We start from the raw sequence: 24,578 nt of genomic DNA on the forward strand, positions 1-24,578 counted from the left end.
AACTATACACAACTCGTTACGAGCCTCTAGAAAGAGTATGTAATATCATAAATACGGGACAGGGCCCCGCCATGCCCATATAAATACATAAAAGAATAGTACCACGGCTGCAGCTCCTAATCAAATAGAGCTCCTCTAGACAATCTCTGATAAAGCAGCCTAAGGGTCGAGCCTGTCTCCTTGTCCACCTGCGGGCATGAGCGCAGCGTTCACAAACAAAAAGACGTCAGTACAAGCAATGTACTGAGTATGTAAGGCATGAGTAATAACATGATAAAAACATGAAGAATAATATAAGATAGAAGAGCCACTTATACCTATTGAGACGTTACATCACACTTACTTACCCCTTTCTCTAAAGAAGACCTTCCATACATATACATATACATATACATATAGGAATACCATACCCGACCATGTAGGTTCAGTGTTATTCATACCCGGCAATAACAAGGCTCAGTGTTATTCGTACTCGGCCATAACAAGGCCCGATGTTATTCGTACCCAACTGATCAGTGGTGTGCACAATATATATCATACCCGGCCATATAGGCTCGGTGTCACAACATAGCTTTATATATATATATATATATATATAGGATTACATAAGTATAAGCATCATCATCATCATCATTATCACTATATCTTTCCTTAGAGGATCAACTATCATAGGATGGGATCAATGATATCATGAGAGTATCAAAAACTATGAGCGTTAGCACTTCTAGGAATGGAGTCATCATGGAAGACATTATGAATTTCACGTATAGGTATACAACAATAGGATCATGCCTTAAGAAAGAAGGGTTAGCCTTACATACCTTTATGTCTTCTTAGCTACTTAACTTTCTCCTCCAAAGCCCGAGAAATCTACATTCAAGAAGGTACATACCAAGGTTAGGTCTCAAAGATACTCTTAAGTTCAAACTAGTATAATTCATGAGCTAGCGAAAATTGGGCAGTATTTCCCCTATTTCATCTTCTTTTGCCAAATTCAAAAACAAGTCCTAATCAACAACGACATTATTAACAATACCATAATTAAGAGACTTCAGTCAATCCCTAAAACTCCCTTTCATAATCAACCCATAACAATAACTACGCCACAACACCATATGCGCTTGTATTCAACACTTCCTCATCATCATTATTACCACCCTTACCAAGATTATACTCATAACATGCCAAGAATTATAATTCAAGTTAATTTATAACTCAAAATATCCTCTAATTCATACTTGAACTCTCTTTTCATTTTTCTTCCTTCAACCAAATGGCACAGCAATCCAACAACCTTAACTATATGTAATAGATGTAAAAACTTACCTTAATCACACAAGAATAAGCCTTGGATCAACTGACTCCACCAAAGTGAAGTCTCCAACATCAACACCAAAAGAAAACTTGAGCTTCACAAACCCTAGTAAGCTTCTTAGCACTTGAACCTCTTGATCCTCTTGGATTTAGCATGGATTAGTTTATAGACTTGGAGAGGATTTTGGAGAGCTCTAGGATTTGATTTGGGGAAATAATGAACCCAAATGAGGCAAAACGAAATATATAAAGCGTCACCTAAAATCCCGTCGACCATTTTGACGTCCACTTTGACGAACCATCAAACGTCCTGCAGTCTGTCAAATGGACCGTCAAATAGCCCTGCCAAACAGGCCTCACCGTAACTATTTTACGGTGGAGCCTGCACCATTTGACTGGCCGTCAAACGTTCTACGGTCCATCAAACTGCCCCTTTCGATGACTTGCTCGCTTTGATTCGTATGACTTCCAATCCTTATGGAACCTTCTTGGCACTTGTGTAACAATTCATTAACCATCTAAGGGGCCCCATAGCTCCCTCTCAAGATATTACTAAAAAGGGTATAGCTCAATCAATGCGGAATCTTCCCAAAACATGGCTCACCTTCCATTTCCTTCGACGAACTTAGTTCCACCGATTCATATGACTCCAAAAGCTTAATTTATGCACTCAAAGTTATAATATACTCTCCTTAACCTTATAAGGACTTCATGTCGACTTTAGGCTTGCGTTAGTCTACTCATAATGCAACCGACTTGAAATTTCTAAGGTGTAACATCACCTTTGTAAAACTCTCGCTTGAGGATCTTTTTGTCATGATAATGTTTCAACCTCTCCTTATACAATGCTACACTCTCATAAGCCTGGTATCAGAATTCATCCATTTCATTTAGTTGAAATAATTGAAGCGTAGTTGCTTCTTCCCAGTCCATATTCAGCTTCTTCAAGGCCTACATGGCTTTATGCTCAAGCTCGACTGGAAAATGGCACGCCTTGCCGAAAACCAGCCTGAAAGGAGAAGTCCCAATTGGAGTTTTGTAAGCAGTCTAATAGGCCCAAAGAGCATCATCAAGTTTTCGGGACCGATGCAGTCCTATTTGCATAGACCGCCTTGGCCAAAATACTCTTTATCTCCCGATTAGAGACTTCAACCTACCCAATTGTCTGAGGATGATAAGGGTTTGCCCACCATACTTCTCCATCAATCCTGCAAATGCCTTGTTGCAAAAGTGAGAACCACCATCACTGCTTATTGCCCTCGGAGCACCGAAATGAGTGAACATATTTTTCTTCAAGAACCCCATGACACTCTTGGCTTCATTATTAGGTAAAGCTACTGCTTCAACCCATTTAAACACATAATCCACAGCAACCAAGATGTACTTCATGCCACAAGAGCTCACAAAGGGCCCCATAAAATCGATTCCCCAAATATCGAACACTTCTACTTCCATCAGAAAGTTCATAGGTATCTCCTGCCTCCTCCCAATATTTCCTTGTTTTTCGCACTGATCATAAGACCTTACCAATAAATTTGCATCATTGAACAGAGTGGGCCAGTAATATCCGCACTCAAGAACTTTAGCTGTAGTTCGGGTCCCATTATGATGACCCCCAACCGGAGAGTCATGGCATGCCTTTAGAATTTCCATTACCTCACACTCAGGAACACAACACCGAATGATGTTATCAGCGCATGTTCGGAATAAATATGGCTCGCCCCAGTAATACTAATGAGAATCTCTCAAAAAGCTCTTCTTCTGGTATGACTTGATTTCCTCTGTAATAATGCCCGTCACCAAAAAGTTGGCGATGTATGCATACCAAGGTGCTACCTCAGTTGTCATTGCGAGAACCCATTCATCGGGAAAAGCATCATCAATATCTAACTCCTTTGAAGGTCTCCCACCTTCTTCAAGCCGTGAGAGATTTTCAGTCATCAATGACATTGAGATAGGTCCTGCAGTTGCAAGAGTTTGATTTTGAGGTAAAAGATCGAAAGGGGACTGAAAATCAAGTTGCAATGACATTGATGATGCTTTTACCTCAAAATCAAACTCTTGCAACTGCAGGACCTATCGAATCAACCATGGCTCTGCTTCTTTCTTTGCCATCATATACCTCATAGCAGCATGGTGAGTATATACCATAACTCTGGGCCCCAACAGATAGGCCCGAAACTTCTCAAAAGTACAGACTATAGCAAGCAGCTCTTGCTCAGTCACTGTGCAGTTCATCTGTGCGGCATTTAATGTTCTGCTGGTATAGTAGATTGGGTGCATAATTTTGTTGTGCCTCTGGCCAAGCATAGCACCAATATCAAAACCACTCGCATCACACATTAGCTCAAACGATAGAGATCAATCAGGAGAAACAATAATAGGAGCAAAAGTTAGACATTTCTTCAATTCATCAAATTTCTTTCGGCACTTTTTATCGAACTCGAACTTAGCCTCTTTCTCAAGAAGATTACACAACGGATTCAAAATTTTGGAGAAATCTTTGATAAAGCGCCTATAAAATCCAACATGTCCTAAGAAACTTCGGACACCTTTTACTGAAATGGGTGGAGGAAGTTTTGAAATCACGTTAATTTTAGCTTGATCAATCTCAATTCCCTTTTCAGAGATCTTATGATCGAGAACGATCCCTTCTTTTACCATAATATGGCACTTTTCCCAATTCAGCATAAGATTAGTCTCCTCGCATCTTTTCAGCACTCAACCCAGATGGTCAAAACAATCATCAAACCAACCACAGAGGAATCAGCCATAAAGACCTCCAAAAAGTCTTCCACCATGTCTGAGAAAATCGACATCATACACCTCTGAAAAGTAGCTGGTACATTACAAAGCCCAAATGGCATTCTGCTGAAAGCAAAAGTCCCATAAGGACAAGTGAACGTCGTCTTCTCCTAGTCTTCAAGAGCAATATTGATCTGTTTGTAGCTAAAATACCCGCCTAGGAAGCAATAGTAAGAGCCTCCAGCCAACCGATCAAGCATCTGATCAATAAAAGACATGGGGAAATGGTCCTTGCAAGTGGTCCTATTCATCTTCCTATAATCCATGCAAACACACTACCCAGTAACACTACGAGTCGGAATTAACTCATTTTTCACACTAGGTACCACTGTGATACCTCCCTTCTTTGGAACGCACTGCACCGAGCTTACCCATTTGCTATCGGCAATAGGATATACAACTCCAACATCTAACCATTTAATTATCTCCTTCTTTACCACCTCTTGCATAGGTGGATTCAATTTTCGCTGGTGTTCACCACTTTGTGTACTATCTTCCTCAAGTTGAATCTTATGCCCACATATGCCCGAGAGAATTCCTCGAATATCTGCAATAGTCCAGCCAATAGCACACAGTTATTCTCGCAATATTTCTTATAATTTCTCTGTCTGCTCTTCATTCAGCAGTGCAGACACAATAACTGGCAAAGTGTTGTCTTGGCCCAGAAACTCGCACTTCAGATGTGCAGGCAGTTGCTTAAGCTCCAACTTAGGCAGCTCAACAATGGATGGTTTTGCTGGTGATGTCTTTCTATTTTTCAGATCAAGATTAAGCTTTTTTGGGTGGTAAGAATATGAACCCAACCCAACAAGCGAATTCACCGTCTCCATATAGCCTTTCATGTCTTCAGCATCAAAATTCACTAGAATGGCAGCAAGAGCTTCTCCCAAACTTTCTTTTTCCATTTTGAATTCCACAGTTTGATCAACAACATCAAAGAATCAACCACCGAAATGCTCTTATAAGCACTAGGTAACTTCATCCACTTACTTGCCTAGAAAGTCACCTCTCCATCATTGACTCAGAATTTTATTTCACTCTTTTCTGAATCCATAAGAGCCCTTCCTGTAGTAAGGAAAGGTCTCCCTAGAATAATGAGAATATCACAATCAACAGCACAGTAAATAATAACAAAATCTCATGGGCAACAGAAAATCACCAACCCCCATAAGAACATCATCAATCATGCCAACTGCCTCTTAATAGATCTATCAGCCATCTATAATCGCATAGTCGTCGGCCTAGGCATCCCTAATACTGATTGCTTATCAATAGAAAATGGCATTTAATTTATATTAGCCCCATTATCACACAGAGTACGAGCAAAATCAAAACACCCGATAGAATAAGGAATAGTGAATGCCCCAGGATCTCTCTTCTTCTCCGGACTCGTTGTTCGAAATAATAACCCACGGTACCGAATCGACTCACGGCTTTATGTTGCATTGACTTTCTCTTCGTAAGCAGATCTTTCAAATACTTAGCAAATCCAAGCATCTCCTTGACAGCATCCAAGAATAGAAAGTTCAATGACAACTGCTTCAGCTGATCATAAAATTCCTGAAACTTAGCATCTTCCGTTTTTTTCACTAACCTTTGAGAAAAAAGAGTTGTATATTTGAAAAGCCTTAGTAAAAGGGTAGAGAGCTCCCTTCACAGTCTGCTTGCTCTTGTCTTTAGTTATCTTTGAACCCTCTGGAGTATCAGCAACTTCCTCTACAATTGGAATTTCTGTGGGAACCTCTTCATCAATAATTGGTGCATCAGACTACACCTTTTCTTCTTCAGCAACTGGCTCGAGATTTATTACCTTCTTTTCAGCACCTTCAAGTATTTTACTACTCCAAATACTGATAGCATAAACACGGTCTACACCACTTCCCCCATTCTTCGGATTCAAAATAGTGTCACTACGAAGTTTTTCCTTTTGATGAGGTGTTGCTTCCTGTACATATCACAAATTTGTGACTCGAGCTTCTGAATGGACGTTGTATGAGATCCCACAGTTTTATTCAGCCCAGATAAAGTCTTCTCAGCCTTGGTTTGATTTGCTAGCACCTTCTCAAGCATAGCCTCCATCCGTGAACTACCTTGATCATTTGATTGCCCTTTTGGTGGAATATATGGATTTGAACTCTTATTTCTAAAATTGTTGTTGTTGTTGTAGTTCCCTTGGTTCGCGCCACCATAATTATTATTGTAGTTCCCCCAAATTTGTTGTTGTAAGTACCTTTTCCCTACTGAGGTCTCCATTGATTTTGATTCTGGTAACCCCCTTAGTAATTTTGCCTTTGGTAACCCCCTGAAGAATTGTTCACATAGTTAGCATCTTCAACCTGTATAGGGGTTCACTCTTAATATGGATCCTCTTAGACTTGGTACATCCCCTTAGGCATTCCTTAAGCTTATTCACAGACATTCACCTTTTTAGTCTCCTTCTCATCAAACCTCTTAGTCAGTAAGGAAATGTTCGTTGCAAGCTGAGCCAACATTTGTTATGTATCATGGTTCTCTTTCACTATATTGTGTATCATTGCACCCCCATACGGTAGAATATCAGCATTACCCGAGTGACATGCCTGATTGTGTGTAGTCAATCTATCAAGCATATCAGAGATTCAGGTATAAGTTTTGTCCATGAAACACCCACCGTACTGCATTGTTCGTGACTGATTGTGTTATAGGATCCATCCCTGTATAGAATTTCTCCATCAATATATTCTCTGGAAAACCTTAATTTGGAGACTTCTGCAAATACTCTTTAAATCTCTCCCAAGCTTCATATAGTGGCTCCCCCTGGCGTTGTTTGAATTCATAAATCTGGTCACAAATTTCAGCCTTCTTTCTTGGGGATACCACTTCTTCGAAAAACCGAAACCATCTTCGCCTACGAAGTAATAGAATCCGGGCAAATTTTTCAAACCACACTCGGCATCTCCAGCTAAAGAATATTTGAAAAGCCTCAACCGAATAGCATCTTGCGAAACATTATTTTGGATGTGATTAGCACATACATCCACAAAGTTCTACAAGTGTTGATGAGGATCATTGTCGGTGGAATTCCAAAAATAGCCCTCAAGTTTGAGCAACTGGTATAGAGAGGAATCAATCTTGACACTTGTAGCTCCAACCCTAGGATGAACAATAGCAGAAGCATAGTCCTCCTCGTCTATCAGATCAGCAAATACATTCTCATTCTCCGCTATAACCGGGTAGGGGGGGTTTGTTGACCACCCTGATTACCATTTTCTCCTCATTGATTGCGATTCATGATCACCTGGTTCACAAGGAATAGCAAAAAAGGTGTGATGGAATAAGAAAAAGACTTCAAGCAAAGTAATCATTATTTAGTAATTTCAAAACCGTACTCCCTAAGAATCGCACTTTAAAAATTTGATACGCTCAAATTACACCTTTTATTAGCGTAGAGCGAACGATGTCAAATATAGTAACCCAACAAGATTGGGGTCGAATCCCACGGGTAATATGGTGTGAAAATGTTACTAAAATCGTAAATACTTTATTTAGGTCTAATGTCTTATTCCGATGAATTTGTAGAAAGTTGATTGTTTATGACTAATTACTTTGGATTTTAGTATATGGAAGAAACTAAGGTTGTGTCCCCTCCAGATGAATGCAATGCTTAGAGTTCTAATATGATATACTTCTAATGGGTCGTTGTATGAGTGCACTTAATCTCTAATAGAGTTCGTAATATTTCCCAATAATTAAGAACAATATATCTTTATGATTTTCCCAAATACAAAAGAGTTTACATGAAGAACGATTAATTATGCCAAATAAATTCCTCTTATTCCTAAGTGAATTTATTAAATAAGGTTTAAAGCCTTGAGTTCTTGTTATTAGTTCTTACCAAACCCTAATTATTTTTCCAACTAAATCAAGCTTTATGGCATATGATAATGTTTGCAACCATCAACTAACAATGAATAATGAAGAACTAACAAGCCCTAACAACCCATTATGCATATATCACAACTAGAAACCCATTCACAAAACACCCATCCTTGGGTCCACAACCTTAGTAGGGAATTTAGCCACTCATGGAATTGATGAACACACGAAACATTGTAATTGTAATTGTTATTGAACTTACAAAGAGAATTGAAGGTAAACGAAAATAAAATAGTCTTGAAACTCTTAGAAAGTACTAAGAACTCAAAGTGCTCAATACAAGTCTTAAACTAAAGATGTCTGAAAAATAAAACCGTATTAGGTATTTATACAAGTCAAAAACTTGGAATTAATAAAGACTAAAATGCCCCAATCGGTTTGCAACTCGATGGACTGTCAATGTACATCGACGGTACCATCGAGTAACGACAATACACTTGACGGTCTGCTAATAGAGAACCAAGCCTCAGTTTGTCAAATGACGGTGCATTTCGATGGACCGTCGAGCATGTTAACGATCCGTCAATCTTCTCGTCCTTTTGCATCCCAAAGTTGCACGGTCTCTGAACTTCTCTGATTAAGCATAACAAAGGCTCAATTGATGGTCCGTGGAATAACTAAAGTTCCGTACAAGTACATAAACAGTGTTGAGTCTTAAATTTTCTTATTTTCACTTGCTTTAGCAGCCCGACTAACAAATAGCTGCAACATACACAAAATACATCAAACTGACACAAACTCACTCGAAAACAAGTAGAACTTAGAGTTAAAAGGCATCAAATATGCCATAATTTCAAGGCACATCAAGTATTCAGTTTACCTCCAATTTATGGAGGACGTTGCAAGCAGAGTTGGGTACTCAATTAGACCTTAGCACCGTATTTCATCGACAGACTGATTGTCAGTCCAAGCAGACTATTCAGGTGCTTGAGGATATGTTGAGAGCCTGTGTTATTGATTTTGGTGGTTATTGGGACCAGTTCTTACCCTTGGCAGAGTTCGAGTATAACAATAGCTACCATTTAAGCATTGATATGGCACCATTCGAGGCTCTATATTGTAGGAGATGTCGTTCTCCTATTGGGTAGTTTGATGCTTTTGAGGTTCGACCTTAGGGTACAGATTTGCTGAGGGAGTCTTTGGACAAGGTGAAGCTTATTTAGGAAAAGCTTCTAGCAGCTCAGAGTCGGAAAAAGATGTATGTGGACCGGAAGGTTCGGGATCTAGAGTTTATGGAGGGTGAGCGTGTGTTCTTACGAAGATTTCACCCATGAAGGGTGTTATGCGTTTTAGGAAAAGGTGCAAGTTGAACTCGAGGTTCATTTGTCCATTTGAGATTCTCCATCATATTGGTGATATTACTTATGAGTTAGCCTTACCACCAAGCCTGTCAGGTGTTCATCCGGTATTCCATGTTTCTATGCTGAAGAGGTACCATTCAGACGGGTCTTATATCATTCGTTGGGATTCTGTGTTGCTTGATGAGAATCTGTCCTACAAAGAAGAGCCTATTGCGATCTTAGATAGGCAGGTTAAGAAGTTGAGGTCTAAGGAGATAGCTTATGTTAAGGTGCAATGGAAGCATCATCCAGTTAAGAAGGCCACATGGGAAACCGAGTCCAATATGCATTCCAGATATCCCCAGTTTTTTGCTGACTCAGGTACTTTTTCCTGCTTCTTTACTTGTCGCTCGAGAATGGGCGATTGTTTAATTGGTATCTCATGTAACGATTCGTTTGGGCGTTATAGCGCTTTTGACCCATTTACCCCTGTTGACCCTTTCCTAAGCCCTGTTAGTATGATTTTGACCCGCAGGGATGGGTGGTATTGTTCCCGAGGTAGTCAGGCGAGTTTTATGATGACTTATGTGAAATAGAGCCTTCAATTGAAAAATAATTGACCAATAGTTGACTTTTGGGTAAACGAACCTTTTTGAAAATCCGTCAATACTGTGAGGTCCGGATGGTCGATTATGACTTGGTGGGATGTTCAGTTCGATTCTCGAGGCACTAGGGGAGCCTTTTGGGTTATTGGTTGGAAAGTTGGTCTTAGGTCATTGGGTGTTGACCTGGTCAAATAGACCTCCATTAGGAATTTCGAGACCACGAGTGAGTCCGTAGCGTATTTTTATGTATGATTACATGTCTAGTCTGTATCTGGGAGGTCTCGAGTGATTGTTGAATTCTGGGATTGAGTTAGTGAAAAACCAGGATTATTCTTGTGTCTGGTGTCTAGTGTCTGCTGTAGCGGCACCATGTGCCCGGTAGCGGTCCCACTGTAGCGAGAACTGGCTGGTATGGTGAGTGTGTGGGGTTCGATGTGAGTCGCCACAACAAACGGGGACCCACTGTGGCGGAATCATGACAGTAAGAGAAAGGTCGCTGCAGTGAATGACGGGACCAGAATCCTATTTATTGCCTAGTTAAAACCCTTTATTTCCTATCTCTTCATTTATTGTTCCTAAACATCCTTGAGGCGATTTATGGAGATTTCAACCAGATTTCTCTTCAGGGTAAGTCCTCTAACCTAGATTTCATTCTTTTACCTTTCCTAAGCTTGAATCCATGCTAGAAAATCTATAAAACTTAAGAAAGAAGATGGGTCTTGATGTTTACTTCATTATTTGAGTTCTAGTCTTTCTAAATGAGCTTTGTTGGTGGATTTTGACTAATTTAAGCATGGAATTTGATGAATTAGTGACTAATAGGTTTGAATCTTCCATCTATGTTGATGAATTGAAAGATTAAAAGTTAGGGTTTATACCCAAATTGGGGGTTTTGATTTGAATGATGAAATTTGCCTAATATGGAGTTAATCTAGCAATTGAATGGTAGAATTGAACTTCTAGAATGTTGGGTTACCGATTTAACCTTTGGAATACCCGTTTTGCCCTTATGGGCCCGTTTTCCCCCTTTTTCCATAGTTGTTTTGATTCGAAAGATAATATAGTAATATGGGCATCGTTGTTTTCTTATTTTTAACTTAGAATTCGATAATGGATAGACTTTGAGTACTTGGAGGCTCTTCGGAAAGGCAAGGCAAAGGTTTGATTGTTCGTGGCTCCGGCTTGGATGCCAGGTTAGCAATTGAATAGTAGAATTAAACTTCTAGAATGTTGAGTTACTGAATTCACCTTTGGAATACCCGTTTTGCCCTTGTGGGACCGTTTTCCCCTTTTCCATAGTTATTTTGATTCGAAAGATAATATAGCGATATGGGCATCGTTGTTTTCTTATTTCTAACTTAGACTTCGATAAGGGATAGACTTTGAGTACTTGGAGGCTCTTCGAAAAGGCAAGGTGAAGGTTTGATTGTTCGTGGCTCCGGCTCGGCTGCCAGGTAGGTTATGGCTTACCTTATAGTTAGACTTCGGTTAGCGAAGCATATGTAGAGTTAGTGATTGTCGGAGAAAGCATGTTATGCCTTCGGGTATGAAGTTGGGATGAATTACCTAGGTTGGTACTGTTGTTTGATTATGGACTTGTTGCTTTGTTGTGACCTATTGGCTTGTTGCCACGTGTTTGATACAAGACTTGATACTTAGTTAACTTATCGTGATTGTGAAAGTTATATCCCTCACTTATTAGGTATTATCTTGGATAGAGGAAAAAGCTTGACATATTATTGATATTGAGATATGTGTTGTGTGGCACGATTGATTTGATATGTTATCATTGATCATTGATATTATGCATAGCACTCATTCTCATCTTTCATGATACACTGATATAAGCTAAGACTTGATACTGAGGATGATGAGAGAGATGAGAGACCGATGCCCAAGATCTTAACCGAGATCAAGAGAGTGTCCGATGCTCGAGGTCTGTTTCGGGATCGCGAGAGTGGTACATGGACTTCGCGGGTCCCGTATGGGTCATCTTGCTAAGGCGTGGAGGCGTGGAGGCATTCCGACCAGAGCATGTGTGTACGGAGATTACATTGGCCATTGCATATCATTGCATTGCATATGCATTCATTATCATCTCATTTTACATCTATTGATCGGATTTGTTAGTTGTACTTGTGTTTGTGGATATTCTAAGGAATTCTGGAAACTTGGCAGACTTGTGTTTAGGTGCTTCACCATAGGCTATGATTCGGCTACTTGATATTTCTGTACTTGAGTTGTTATTCTTGGATTGTGTTGTGTTTGTACTTGATCGTGAGCATGTCTATTCTTCAGTCTCTTCCTTTATATATGTTAGCTAACTGTGGTCGGCCTATGATACCTACCAGTACATAGTATATGTACGTACTACCTTCTTGCATTCTTTTATGAGTGCGAGTACGTGACGAGTTCCACATCCACTCCTTCGCGACCGATTTCCAAGGCCTTTCTTTGTTAAGTGTTTAGGGTGAGCACAATAATGGATCCGCAGCCCGGAGACTCTTCATTATTACTTATCTTAGCTTGTTATTCTGAGACAGTATTTCATATTTTGAGACTTGTACTTATCCCAAGCTTGTTTATGTAGTAGTGGCTCTTTTACTGCCTTTAGATCAGATTCCTTGGGATTGTATTAGTATTGTATTCCACACTTATTTATATTTACGTTGAGACTTATATTTCTATTGTCCTATTTACTTCATTATTGTTGAATTAATGTTTTGGGAAAGGGTTTGCCTACCAAGGTGGGAAATGGTAGGTGCCCGCTTGACTAAGCGATTTTGGATCGTGACATTATCATGGTATTATACTGCTAAAAAGGATTTAGATGTATTCGTATAGAAAAAATATCAAAAAACTCGAAAATCTTAAAACAAAAAAAGTTGAAAATCAAAAATAAAGAGAAGGGATTTAAAGCGGGCGTTAAGTATGCCCATGGGACTGGCAAACTGCCAAGCACACAACTCTTCCAAGACAGAGCTAGTGCTTGGCGCTGATAAAAGTAAATGAAGTAAGATAGTTAAGTATACCCATGGGAGTTGCTGAGACAAAGCGCCAATGTAACAGTGCCTTTTCATAACATGTGGATCAAGGGTGTACCATTCAAGATTTCATTCTTCTTATGGAGACTTCGGAAGTTTAAAGTGCCAGTAGATGAGGTGGTGGCAAGCATTGGCATTGCTATAGTTTCTAAGTGTTACTGCTGTAATGCTGCTCAGCCTGAATCCATTAATCATTTATTTCTCTTTGGAGATTTTGCTGCCAAAGTTTGGAGTGTCTTTAATACAACAGCTGGATTGACCATGAATTATGTTCAAGTTAAACATGCTATCAGAAGCTGGTGAGAGGCAAAATGTCATTACAAGCTGAAACCTGTTTATAAAGCTGTTCCTGGTTTTATTATTTGGCAAATATGGAAATGGAGAAACAATCAATTACATGAAGGCACCATGACTTTTAATAAGGTGATATATGACATCAATCTGAACATACACTTGTTATGCAAGGTGTTGTTCCCTGGGCTAAATGTTCCAAAAAGGTGGCATCACATTGTGCAATTTTTTGAAGAGTATAAACCTACAATTGTTTATAAAGTGATAGGATGGATGAGGCCTGCAACTGGATGGTTTAAATGTAATACTGATGGAGCTGCTAAAGGTAATCCAGGGCCAAGTTCTGGTGCCTTTTGCATCAGGAATGAGGAGGGAGATTTGTTGTATGCTGCTGCTAAGAAGTTACAAGATGGATCAAATTTAGTAGCAAAAGCTGAGGCCATTAGAATGGGGTTGAAACACTGCTTAGATAAGCAACTATTCCCACTGATCATGGAGACTAACTCAATGGCAATGAAGATGATCCTTGATGCTAAATGGAAAATCCCATGGGGTATTTCAATGTTGGTGGAGGACATTAAAAGAATGAGAAGCGATCAGATGGTGACTGTGGTGCACATACACAGAGAAGAGAATGGACTTGCTGATTTTTAACTAACATGATTTTTGATTTTGCAGGTACAATTCACTTTAATAGTTTCCATGAGTTACCAAGTCAAGCTAATAGGACATTGAATATAGAAAAGGCTGGAATTCTAAATTTGAGAGTAAGAACAATACAAGATAGAGCCCCAGACTGATGATCAGGCATATAAAAGAGCCATTTCCAATATGCAGTCTGACCTAGTACTATTATGGACTGATCCAGCATCTGTGTTAAGATGGTATTAGTGTGCTCAGCATGCTCATTCCTTAATATGGGTGTTACAACAGTCCATGATATGCTGCATGTTGTTATTGGCAATGGTACAAGTTTGAGAGTGGCCTGGATGATATACAACAGAAGATGTCCACAGATGACTACAACTACATTCAAGACTGCCTAAAGAATGATTCACATGATTTGAAACATTTCACCTATGAGACTTTGAAGGTGTGATAGATGTTATCAAGTCCAGGCTCTTGGATTATTAGTTGTTACTAATCTGTTACAGTCTCCATCTGTATCTCCATTTCCACTTCTTTGTTTTCATATTCCTTGCTGTTTTTCCTTTTTTTTGGATCAATCACTTTTGGATTGATCCCTCTTTTTTTGTTGTTTCTTTTCTTTGATCAATCACTTTTGGATTGATATGTACATAATTTTCTTTATCAATAAATTCCACCTTTCTAAAGGCTTTGCTTAAAAAAAAAAAAAAAAAAAAAAAAAAAATCAACAAACAAACAAACTACCAAGGACACAACTCGTCCAAGACAGCTAGTACCTAGCGCTGATAAAAGAAAATGAAGTTAGATGGTCATATTTGCTTTTACCATGGTATTATACTGCTATAAAGGGTTTAAATGAATTCATATTGAAAAAATATCGAAAAAATCAAAACAAAAATAAAGAGAAGGGCTTTAAGGAGGGCGTCAAGTATGCCCACGGGACTGGCAAACTGCCTAGGACGGGACTCGTCCAAGACAGAGCTAATACCTGGCGATGATAAAAGGAAATGAAATAAGATAGTCATATTTGCTTTTATCCAAATATTTTTTAAGTATACAAGGCGTCTTGAAAGTGATTTAGTTGATGGGCATCTTAGAGCCAAGGCAAGTCAGAAACTACGTGAGAGACTAACATTTCAAATAAAAGATCACAAATTAGGGGTGTTCATGGAAATTCGAAAACCGAATCAAGCCAAAGAAGAAAATAATCTGACACTTCATCGATTTGGTTTGGTTTTGATTTTTAATTTTAAGACTGACAGAATTTGGTCTTGTTCTGGCCTTGGGCAAAAAATAACCGAAAAAACTGAGATGCAAGAATCAGAAATTTTCAATCAGAGTACGATCATTTCAGCAGTAGAGCTATATTTCACATGGCTTGTAATTTCATTTTTGTTCAGTACTTAAACCTTGCTGCAAACAAAGGTACAATCAGGAAGTCAGCTAGAGATAAAAGCACAACAGACAAACACACCAAACATTCATTCATTAACATCATAATCCTTCCCAGCCTAGACACCACCAAATTATAAAGATACTCGCTAGCAGTTTTCCGTTGCCACTGGGGATTCAGAGGCCCTGACAAAGTCCTATCTGGAACCACGATGATAGCTCCTTTCATAAGGAGAATATGACCTAGAACGCTCCCTTCTTGACCTTCCCCCATAAGGCGAGCGTCTAGGAGAATAATCTCGTCCACCTCTATATGGTGAATGCCTTGGAGATCTTCGGTACCCATAGTTCTCACGGCCTCTATACCTACCACGGTCACCACGGTCCCGATAACCTTTGAAGAAAGCAACCAGTAGTTAAGAACTTTCACGATTAAGCTGAATTATGCAATACAAAATTGTACAATGTTAGAAACACTCACCGTCACCCCTTGCGTTCTTCAGCCCAAGATAGTGACCAGGCGTAGGAGTCCTTGCGCGTTTTCTCCGAGACTGAAAAATAGAAATATGTGTCAACCTGGGAGATCTGAATAAAATGTACAGTTACATCCAAAAGAAATGGGATATCTAGATCAAACAATGTAGTCCCTGTTGTGATAAAGAATGATTACAACATTCTCTCATATGGGCGAGGAAATCAGATTCATTTACTTTCCCTTCCATACTTGGTGAAATTGTGGCACAAGCACATGAAAAAACCATCCAATTTGTGTAACAGAGCAGCTTAGTTATTTTTATATGTTTCATCACAGGAAGAAAGATGGAAGATTGAAACCAATGCCAGCTATCCAATACCAGAAAAGCCTGATTAGATTGTTGATAATGACCGTTGATTAGTTGAGAGTTGAAAGAATTTGCTGAAGTAGTATAGTTGTTGGGCAATATAGTTGCTATGTTTAGTTGATCAGATGCATGTGAAAAGCTGTTTTAGCGGGCGATTGATCAAGCTGAGTGATATAATGTTGCAAGAGAAGAACTGATCATCTTTGATCGCTGCCAACAAAGCTGACGCAATGTCTTTCTGAATGTAGCCAGAAAACCTCCAAGTTAAGAAGACAAATATGCAATCAAATGGAAAACAAGGGGGTTTCACCACTCAGTATACAAGTAGTAGCTAACCTTTTCCACTGTAATGTAACGGCCTTCAAGAACCGATTGATTAAGGTGTTTAACGCAACGATTAGCATCCTCAAGACTATACATCGTTATAAAAGCAAAACCACGAGAGATCCGAGAACGCGGCTCCACGACAAGAAAACATGATTTCACCTGGTCGACAAAATTTAAAGAAACTTCAGAAGAAATTGGAGAAATCAATACAGGGATAATGGGACGCTATTCTGGTCAAGATGCTGCCACCACAAATGAATCTGTTGTTTACACATTGACCAGTATGGATAAATCTGAAGAAAAACACTATACACGTGATTTTGAAGGGCAAAAACCTTGAGCTAGGAAAAGCTGTAGGAGAGGGAACTGGAAAAGGAATGAGAAAATTACCTACTAATACATAAACTAAAAATAACCAACCTTTCCCTCCTTTGAGAAATGCTCCTCCAGGTCCCTTTCTGTGACCCTTGTAGACAAACCAGTCACATAAAGTGTGTTTCCAGGATTAGAAACTTCTTCCCTGAAATAAGTCATACAGGATGAGATAAGCAGCTTCAAAACAAGCCATCAACACACAACCCGGGCATAATTCCAGGGAATATGCATGTATCACTACAGTAACGAATACTGAGGCAAAGCTGTACCCAAGGATGTTGCCTAATGATCAACGAAGTGGGTGCTGGTTCAAATCCAGTAGAGACAAAAACACTAGGCAATTTCTCCCTAGAGTTGCCACTAGCAAGTACTCAGTGGAATAGTCAAGCTGCTTGGACACCGGTATAATTAAAAAAACAAATATTAAGGTAGAGTAGAGCTGAAGTTCCAACAAACCTTCCACGACTTCTTGACCTTGATCTGGACCTGGATCTTCCCCTTGGCCTTGAATGTGACCCAGGTGGCGATCTAGACCTTGATCTGGATCTGGATCTAGATCTAGATCTTGACTTGTCTTCCCAAGGAGAAGGAGAGAGTGAATACCTGGACATCCGGATAATATAAGATCAAACAATTCCAACAATTAACCAGATAAATGGGACAAAATATATTGACATAAAACAACATATATCAAAAGGACCCCTCCAATAATGGAGTCATCTTTTTGGATGCAAAATTTCATACAAACCATTAAGCAAGAAAAGAGTTAATACATTAAAACCCATGATTTTAACGGAAACCCCAATGCTTGAAATACATTTAGTGAGTGCTCGGAGAATAAAATCATAGAATTATACTTACATAAGGAAATGACACTCCAAATAACAGCAGTATAATTGGATAAATGTAAATTATTCAAAATTATCATGCTCCAGCACTTAAATATAAAGATTAACTAGAAACCTCAAAAATATAGCTTGAAGTACATCTCCTTTACGCTTCCATCATCCAACGAAACAAATTAGTCGCCATGAAATAACATAAGAGTTTCTTAGGATTTGACCCCGAACTTATAATTGTGGCAAACACAGAACTTATGTAAGCTTCTAACATTTTTTTACTGTTCAGTTTAAGTTTCTAAAACTCAAAATAGGAGTCTAGAAAATTTTCTTTACAATTATCATAGTTAACACAAAAAAGTGGAGTATCAGAGTTCGTCAAACCAAGGGAGTGGACAAATACAAATCTAATCTTCCCGGAGGGAGTAGGATAGTTATTCTATGATGTTGATACTTAGAGTGTCCGACATTCGTTGAAGGAATGGGATTGTCTTTTTTATATGGCCTTGGACAACAATCACTTAATGAACTAGCTTTTGCAATTAAGTTAGATCCAAGGTCCATTTCTTATCAAGGTATCAAAGTCAAACCCACCACCTTTATTGTGATTTTCAATGTTTTTTTAAAAAAAGGGCAGCACGGTGCACAGAGCATCCTGCGTTCCATAAAATAATAAGCAGTAGAGACTTATGTCGCATGTTTGAGTTAACTCAACCTCTTACACTATTACATGTCAAAATCAATTTAAGGGACTAAGAATCATAAAATAAACCATTTTTGGGACTCATATGAACAAAACATTGAGAAAATGCAGTTAAGTGAGATATATAAAGTAAAGTATGTCAATTAGCTCTGTCTGAACGCATATCTTCTTAGTCAAATTTTTTCTTTAAAAAAGGTAAAAATTTAAGTCAAAATTGAAACCATAATAATCCAAAAGCTTATTCAAATGGTCCAGGCTCCATATATTCCTCCTCTATATCACATAACCAAAGAGATCTATCTCCCACAATAGTCATAAACAAGTACTCCCTCCGTCCCAATTTATGTGACAGTCTACCCTTTTTAGAGTCCCAAAAAGAATGACACATTTCTATATTTAATAATAATTCAATTTTAAATTTATCTTTTTACCCTGAATAAAAAGAATTCTAGCCACATAATTTTCTATGATTTATTTTAGACTACAAGTTTCAAAAGTCTTTCATTTATTTCTTAAACTTCAAACACCCTCATATAAAATGGGACGGAGGGAGTAGAACATAAAACAATTCAATCATTAAGACTAGTCAAAAGCCCTAACGTAACAACAAAGAAATGCAAGTGCCAATTTTTAAGAGCAAGATGCCAGAATTGGCGAAGAAAGAAAACCGAACCTTTTGGGAGGAGAATCAGCCTGCAAAAGAATCGAAAATAAAATCAATTAGCAATAATAATCAGAAGAAAAAGAAAAGATTAATGCAATCAATTTATAAAACAGCCACACTGATAGACGGATTTGCAGGTAGTATGAGAGAGAGCTTACCATTTCTAACAGGATACGACAAAACCCTAAAACGAGTTTGGGGAAACTTGTAATATGTTCTAGACCATAATTTTGTGGTTTAATATAATTTTTCCCTTATGTTTCTCGTGGTTGGAAGAACGGGAGCATAAGGGTCTGTTTGGAAAGCCACCTAATTACACGGTATAGTAATACAACGATCAAGCGTAATGTTTGGTTGCACAAGAATAATTATACAATTGATTAAATTTTAAATAAAGTAATTATCAAAATTTAAAAGTTAATACGATAAATATATGCCTATATATGATCTTTTATAAGTATAAATGATATCAAATTTGGTATTTAAGATACGTATTTTTTTTTTTTTGAAAATACATTAATTAGTAATCATATATTTATAACTAATATTGTAAAAATAATTGATATATATTTTTCAAATTAATTATAAAATACTAAAAGCACACGTTTTATAAGGACATCATGGAATGCATGTTTGATAAAATAAATTAATATTTATAAATATAATGTCATAACATTATTTAAATGGTTGACAAAACTAATCTATCCATTCTAACTGAAAAAATAACGACCTATAATGTGAAATAACAAGCCAATACTACTAAAGCAAGAAAATTGGAACCACAAAATAACATAATTTTCAAATCCAAAAAACAAATAGTTTAACATATGTCAAATACCAATATAATAAAAATAAGGGAAAAGGGTTCAAAATACACTCAAACTATGGCCAAAGTTGTTATAACACATCTAAACTTTGCAGGGGTCCTATGACCCCCCCCCCCAGGACTTATTTTTTGTGTATTATATTACGCTTTTATGTGGTGACCTGGACAAACAAGTGAGCCTACTCTCTTTGAGCGCATAAGAGAAGCAAGAAACTAAATCGACTAGTCTATATTTGCCACATGGCTGTCTAAATAACGTCTTTTAATCTTAAATCCACCAAATAATAACCCCCACAACGGCTAGAACTTGTTGTCTTCTTCCACCATTGAGTTCTTCCCCAAATTTTGAGGTAAGATTGGATTCTTCCCCAAATCTATGTTTAAATTTCTTCTCTTTATGTTTGAACAGGTAAGATTGGATTCTTACAATTTCTTTCCCCAAATTTCTGTTTAAAAATTAGGGTTAGCTATGGAAGAAACAAGATTGGATTTGAATAAGCTTTGCATGGACAATGAAGATCCGATGTTGAACGTCGAGGTACGATGCAATCATGGTCTCTTGCTCCTATTGAAGACTTCCTGGTCCGACAACAATCCTAGAAGAAGATATTGGTCTTGCCCCTACTATGGTTCGAAGAAGTGTAAATTTTTTTCGATGGACGGATCTTTTCAAAGTTGACGAAAGATCGAAATACATTATTCCATAGTTGTTGAACAAAATGAAGGAGATGGACGAATAATTAGCTTCAAAGGAGAAGAAAATTAAGGAGATGGAAGAAGAATATGGAAGTTCCGAAATTGCCGAGATGTTGAAGGAGATTGAGATAGAAGAACAATTTGCCTCAAGTGATAAGAAAATGAAGGAGATGGAAGAACAATCAAGTGTGATCAATCTGCCCGAAATTGAAAATTCAAAAGAGATAAAAGTGAAAAAGAAGGGGATCAACAACTTTAGCTTTAATATGATTTTCACATTTTCCATCTTGATTTGTTTTGCTTGTTGGATCAATTGGTTAATGCGAGGATATGCAAAGACTTGTCATGACCAATTGCCATAGTGGTTCTTGTATGCTTAAAGTTGAATGCTTTAGTTTGTGCTTAATGTAAGGTAGGAAGTGCTTGGAAAAATGTCTTTTGTGTTTGGTTAATATAAGTTAGGAAGTGCTTTGTAGTTTTCTTTTGTTTTGTGGTTAATGTAAGTTCGAAGTTGATGAATGACATCCATTTTATTTAGAAAGCAAAGGTGTTCAATATACACATGTGCACCAACATAAACCTTACTTAAATTGAAAACACATAGACCTAATCTAATCTATCTCTATGATCTCCTGCTTTTTATTAACAAGGAAGGCTATGCGGTCGTTAGCAGCGTCACAGGCCTTGAAACACAATACATCTCCTTTCCTCAATCTGTTAGCATTGATAAATTCTTTCCAGCCTTGATAGAGGCGCGTATGTGCACTAACTTTGTATTTCATATTGTACGCACCTCTTTCAAGTTCTATTTCTCAAATCAACAGTATGTTGATATGGCCCATCACTAATTTCAAACCCTCTCTCACCATTGAAATCAATATTACATTCCATTGACTTCTTTATGTTGATTTCTAGTACCCTCAGTGCCATTGGAGATATATTGGTTAACCATGTATTTGGAAATTGACTCAACTGACCTTATTCTAGTCATTACCTTCACTCTAATCTCTTCAAGCATAGTGATAATGGTTTTATGCTTTGGTCCTAATATCCAAGCATTGAAGCTCTCAGACATATTATTGTCCACACTATCACACTTAATGTTAGTTCTAAAGTACAGTTTACACCAAGTTTCAGGTGGGTAGTACCGTAAATCTGGAATAATATCTTTACCAAGCTGGCAGTACCAAGCTAATTCATTTTTTTCAGATTTATCTTTATCTCTCCCTCAAAGGTGCTTTTTGCACACTTCCAGTATTGGTTCCTTCTTTGAAGACCTCTCCATTCTTTTGCCTAATTGGCTAAGATGTGTCTTGAACACATCCTTTGCGAATAGCAATTGGGAGGTCAAGGTTTTCTGGAGAATCAGATGGAGGAGGATCTGATGACAAAGGAGCGGGTGCAGGGCATGTATCATCAGCCTCTCGTCTTCTCGAATAAACTTGAACAATTGACGGTCTTGCTAGAGTAGGTGCTAAAGGCACAACAGTCGATTGGTGCTCAATAGAGTAACTAGGAGATGGAAGAATAACATCATCTGGTTATTTTCCACAGCACGAGTAACCTGATAAACTAACCACTCATCTTCCTCCCCCTGACTTGTAGAACTGGGAGGTGCATAGAAGAATGGTGTAGTGTATGAAAATACCACATCATTTGACACCAAATATTTGCCAAGTTCAATAGAATAACATCGATACCCCTTCTGAAGACGAGAATAACCCAAGAAAACACACTTCAATGCCTTAGGGTCCAACTTGGTTACAGATGGTCGAACATGTCAAACATAACACGTGCTCAAAAATACCTTTGGTTCCACCGAAAATAGTAACTTGTTTGGAAAAAGAACACTGTAGGGCATATTACCAACAAGCATAGTCGATGGCATGTGATTAATCAGAAAACAAGTCGTAGAAACTGCATCGGCCCAAAACTGTTTAGGAACCTTCATTTGAAACAAAAGTGCCGAAATTTGTCTCAAGTAAATGCCTATTCTTTCTCTCAGCGACTCCATTTTGAGAAGGTGTATCAACACATGATGACTAATGGAGAATACCGTGTTGTCTCATGTAGGACTGAAACAACTCTGACATGTATTCTTTGGCATTATCATTCCTCAAAGTACGGATCGTAGCATTGAATTGAGTTTTGACTTTAGCACAAAAGTGAGTAAACACTCAGAGATTTTTCATAAAATAAATCAAAGTCATTCGAGAGAAATCATCCACAAAAGTGACAAAATACTTATGTCCAGTTTTGGAAACGACAGGACGTGGTCCCCAAACATCAAAATGAATTAGCTCAAAAGCTGACTCAACCCGTTTATTAACCCTTGGACCTAATGTGTTGCGATAATGTTTTGCAAATTGGCATGATTTACAGTCCAAGGAAGAAATACTTTGAAACTGAGGACAAAGTTTCTTCAACATAGGCAAAGAAGGATGTCCCAATCAACAATGTGCTTCAAATGGAGACACAACACCTGAGTAGGCAGCAACTCGAGGCTCTTATTCATCAAGGATATACAAACGATCAAATACATGTCCTTTACCAATAACTTTATGCGTCGTAAGATCACGAAACAGACAAAAATCAGGAAAGAACGAAATATAACACTTAAGGTCTCTGGTAAGTTTACTCACATAAATCAAATTAAAGGCCAACTTCGGTAGACGTAATACCGATGACAGAGTAATGGACGAGGTTGTTTCAACAGTCCGGATCCCACAATATTATAGGTTGAGCCATCAGCTACCTTCACAGGAGAAAGTGTTTTGTGTGACTGAAAGCTAGAAAATACATTAGGATTACCGGTCATGTGATCTGTGGCACCCGAATCAATGACCCACTTATTTGAAGAGGAGACAAGGCATGCTTTACTTGACTCGGCAAGAGTAGTAATGCGAAATAGATTTCTTAAGTAATTTTTGATATTCAGAAAATTTTGCAAACTCATCCGCCAAAACCAAAATCATTTTATCAGAAGATGGACTTGCCATTTTTTTAAGAAAAAAACTAACAAGACTTGTAATAACAAAATGAACTAACAGAGAAATCAACAATGCTCTGCCAAAAATATCCAACAAATCTTTTGACCTAGAAAAAGATAAAAAATTCAACTTTGTCTTACCCAACCAAAATAAGTGATTTCACCAACAATAGAGAACCAGCAGATACCAAACAAAATAGATTTCAAAATCAGTACAGAAGCAACCGACGAATCAGATCTGACCCAACCAAAATCAAAGTAATTTCACCAACAGTAGAAAACCAGCAGGTACCAACAAGACAGACTTCAAAATCAATGGAGAAACCACCAGCTAAACAGATATATAGCCAGAGAAAATCTCAGCCAAATAAGTCACAAATCAATCTCAACAGCAATCTCAACAACGGATGAACAAGGTCCAAAAATTATCTAGTATCCAGAAAATCAAGTGTCGAGCCAAACAAACAGATCTGACCAGCCTTATTCAAAACTGTAACTGCAGAAGCAAAAAAATGAACAAAAAAGTTGGAACAGGCACACCTGAAATTCGAGAACAGCCTCCAAACAAGGTCTGAGGGATAGAAGAACACCAGAATCAAGCCGGAAATGACGAGACGAAGCCGAAAATATAATCCCCAAATGATTCCGCCGGTGCGTGACGGACAGGTGGAAAGTACAGCCAGCGCGTAAAGGTCACTCGCTTCACACCCTGTCGCCAGAGAAGACTATTCCAGTTGGAAAATCTGATCCACCTCCTGCTGGAGGTGACACAAAATGACCACTTCAAAGTAATCGATTCAAAATGCAGAATCTCTTTCAGTTACAAAGTCAAAACAAGATCTATTTTTTCGTCTTCTTTGAAACAGAATCGAAACAAAATCGATAAGCCTGTAGGCTCTGATACCATATAATCGAATTGAAGTTAAGTTGTTATCTTATTCCAATAGATAAGCAAAGTATAAATACGTACATCACGGTGCTAACTAAGGAAAGAAATAAAAAGGATTCCTACAAATCTTTCCT

The 24,578-nt window shown here is 38.1% G+C and overlaps 1 pseudogene; it reads right to left on the reverse strand.

Moving 5' to 3' along the window:
• Nucleotides 1-15,250: 15,250 nt before the first annotated feature.
• Nucleotides 15,251-22,580, reverse strand: LOC132047486 (uncharacterized; annotated as a pseudogene).
• Nucleotides 22,581-24,578: the final 1,998 nt, after the last annotated feature.

Source organism: Lycium ferocissimum, chromosome 2 (assembly GCF_029784015.1).
Source record: "Lycium ferocissimum isolate CSIRO_LF1 chromosome 2, AGI_CSIRO_Lferr_CH_V1, whole genome shotgun sequence".
NCBI lineage: Eukaryota > Viridiplantae > Streptophyta > Magnoliopsida > Solanales > Solanaceae > Lycium > Lycium ferocissimum.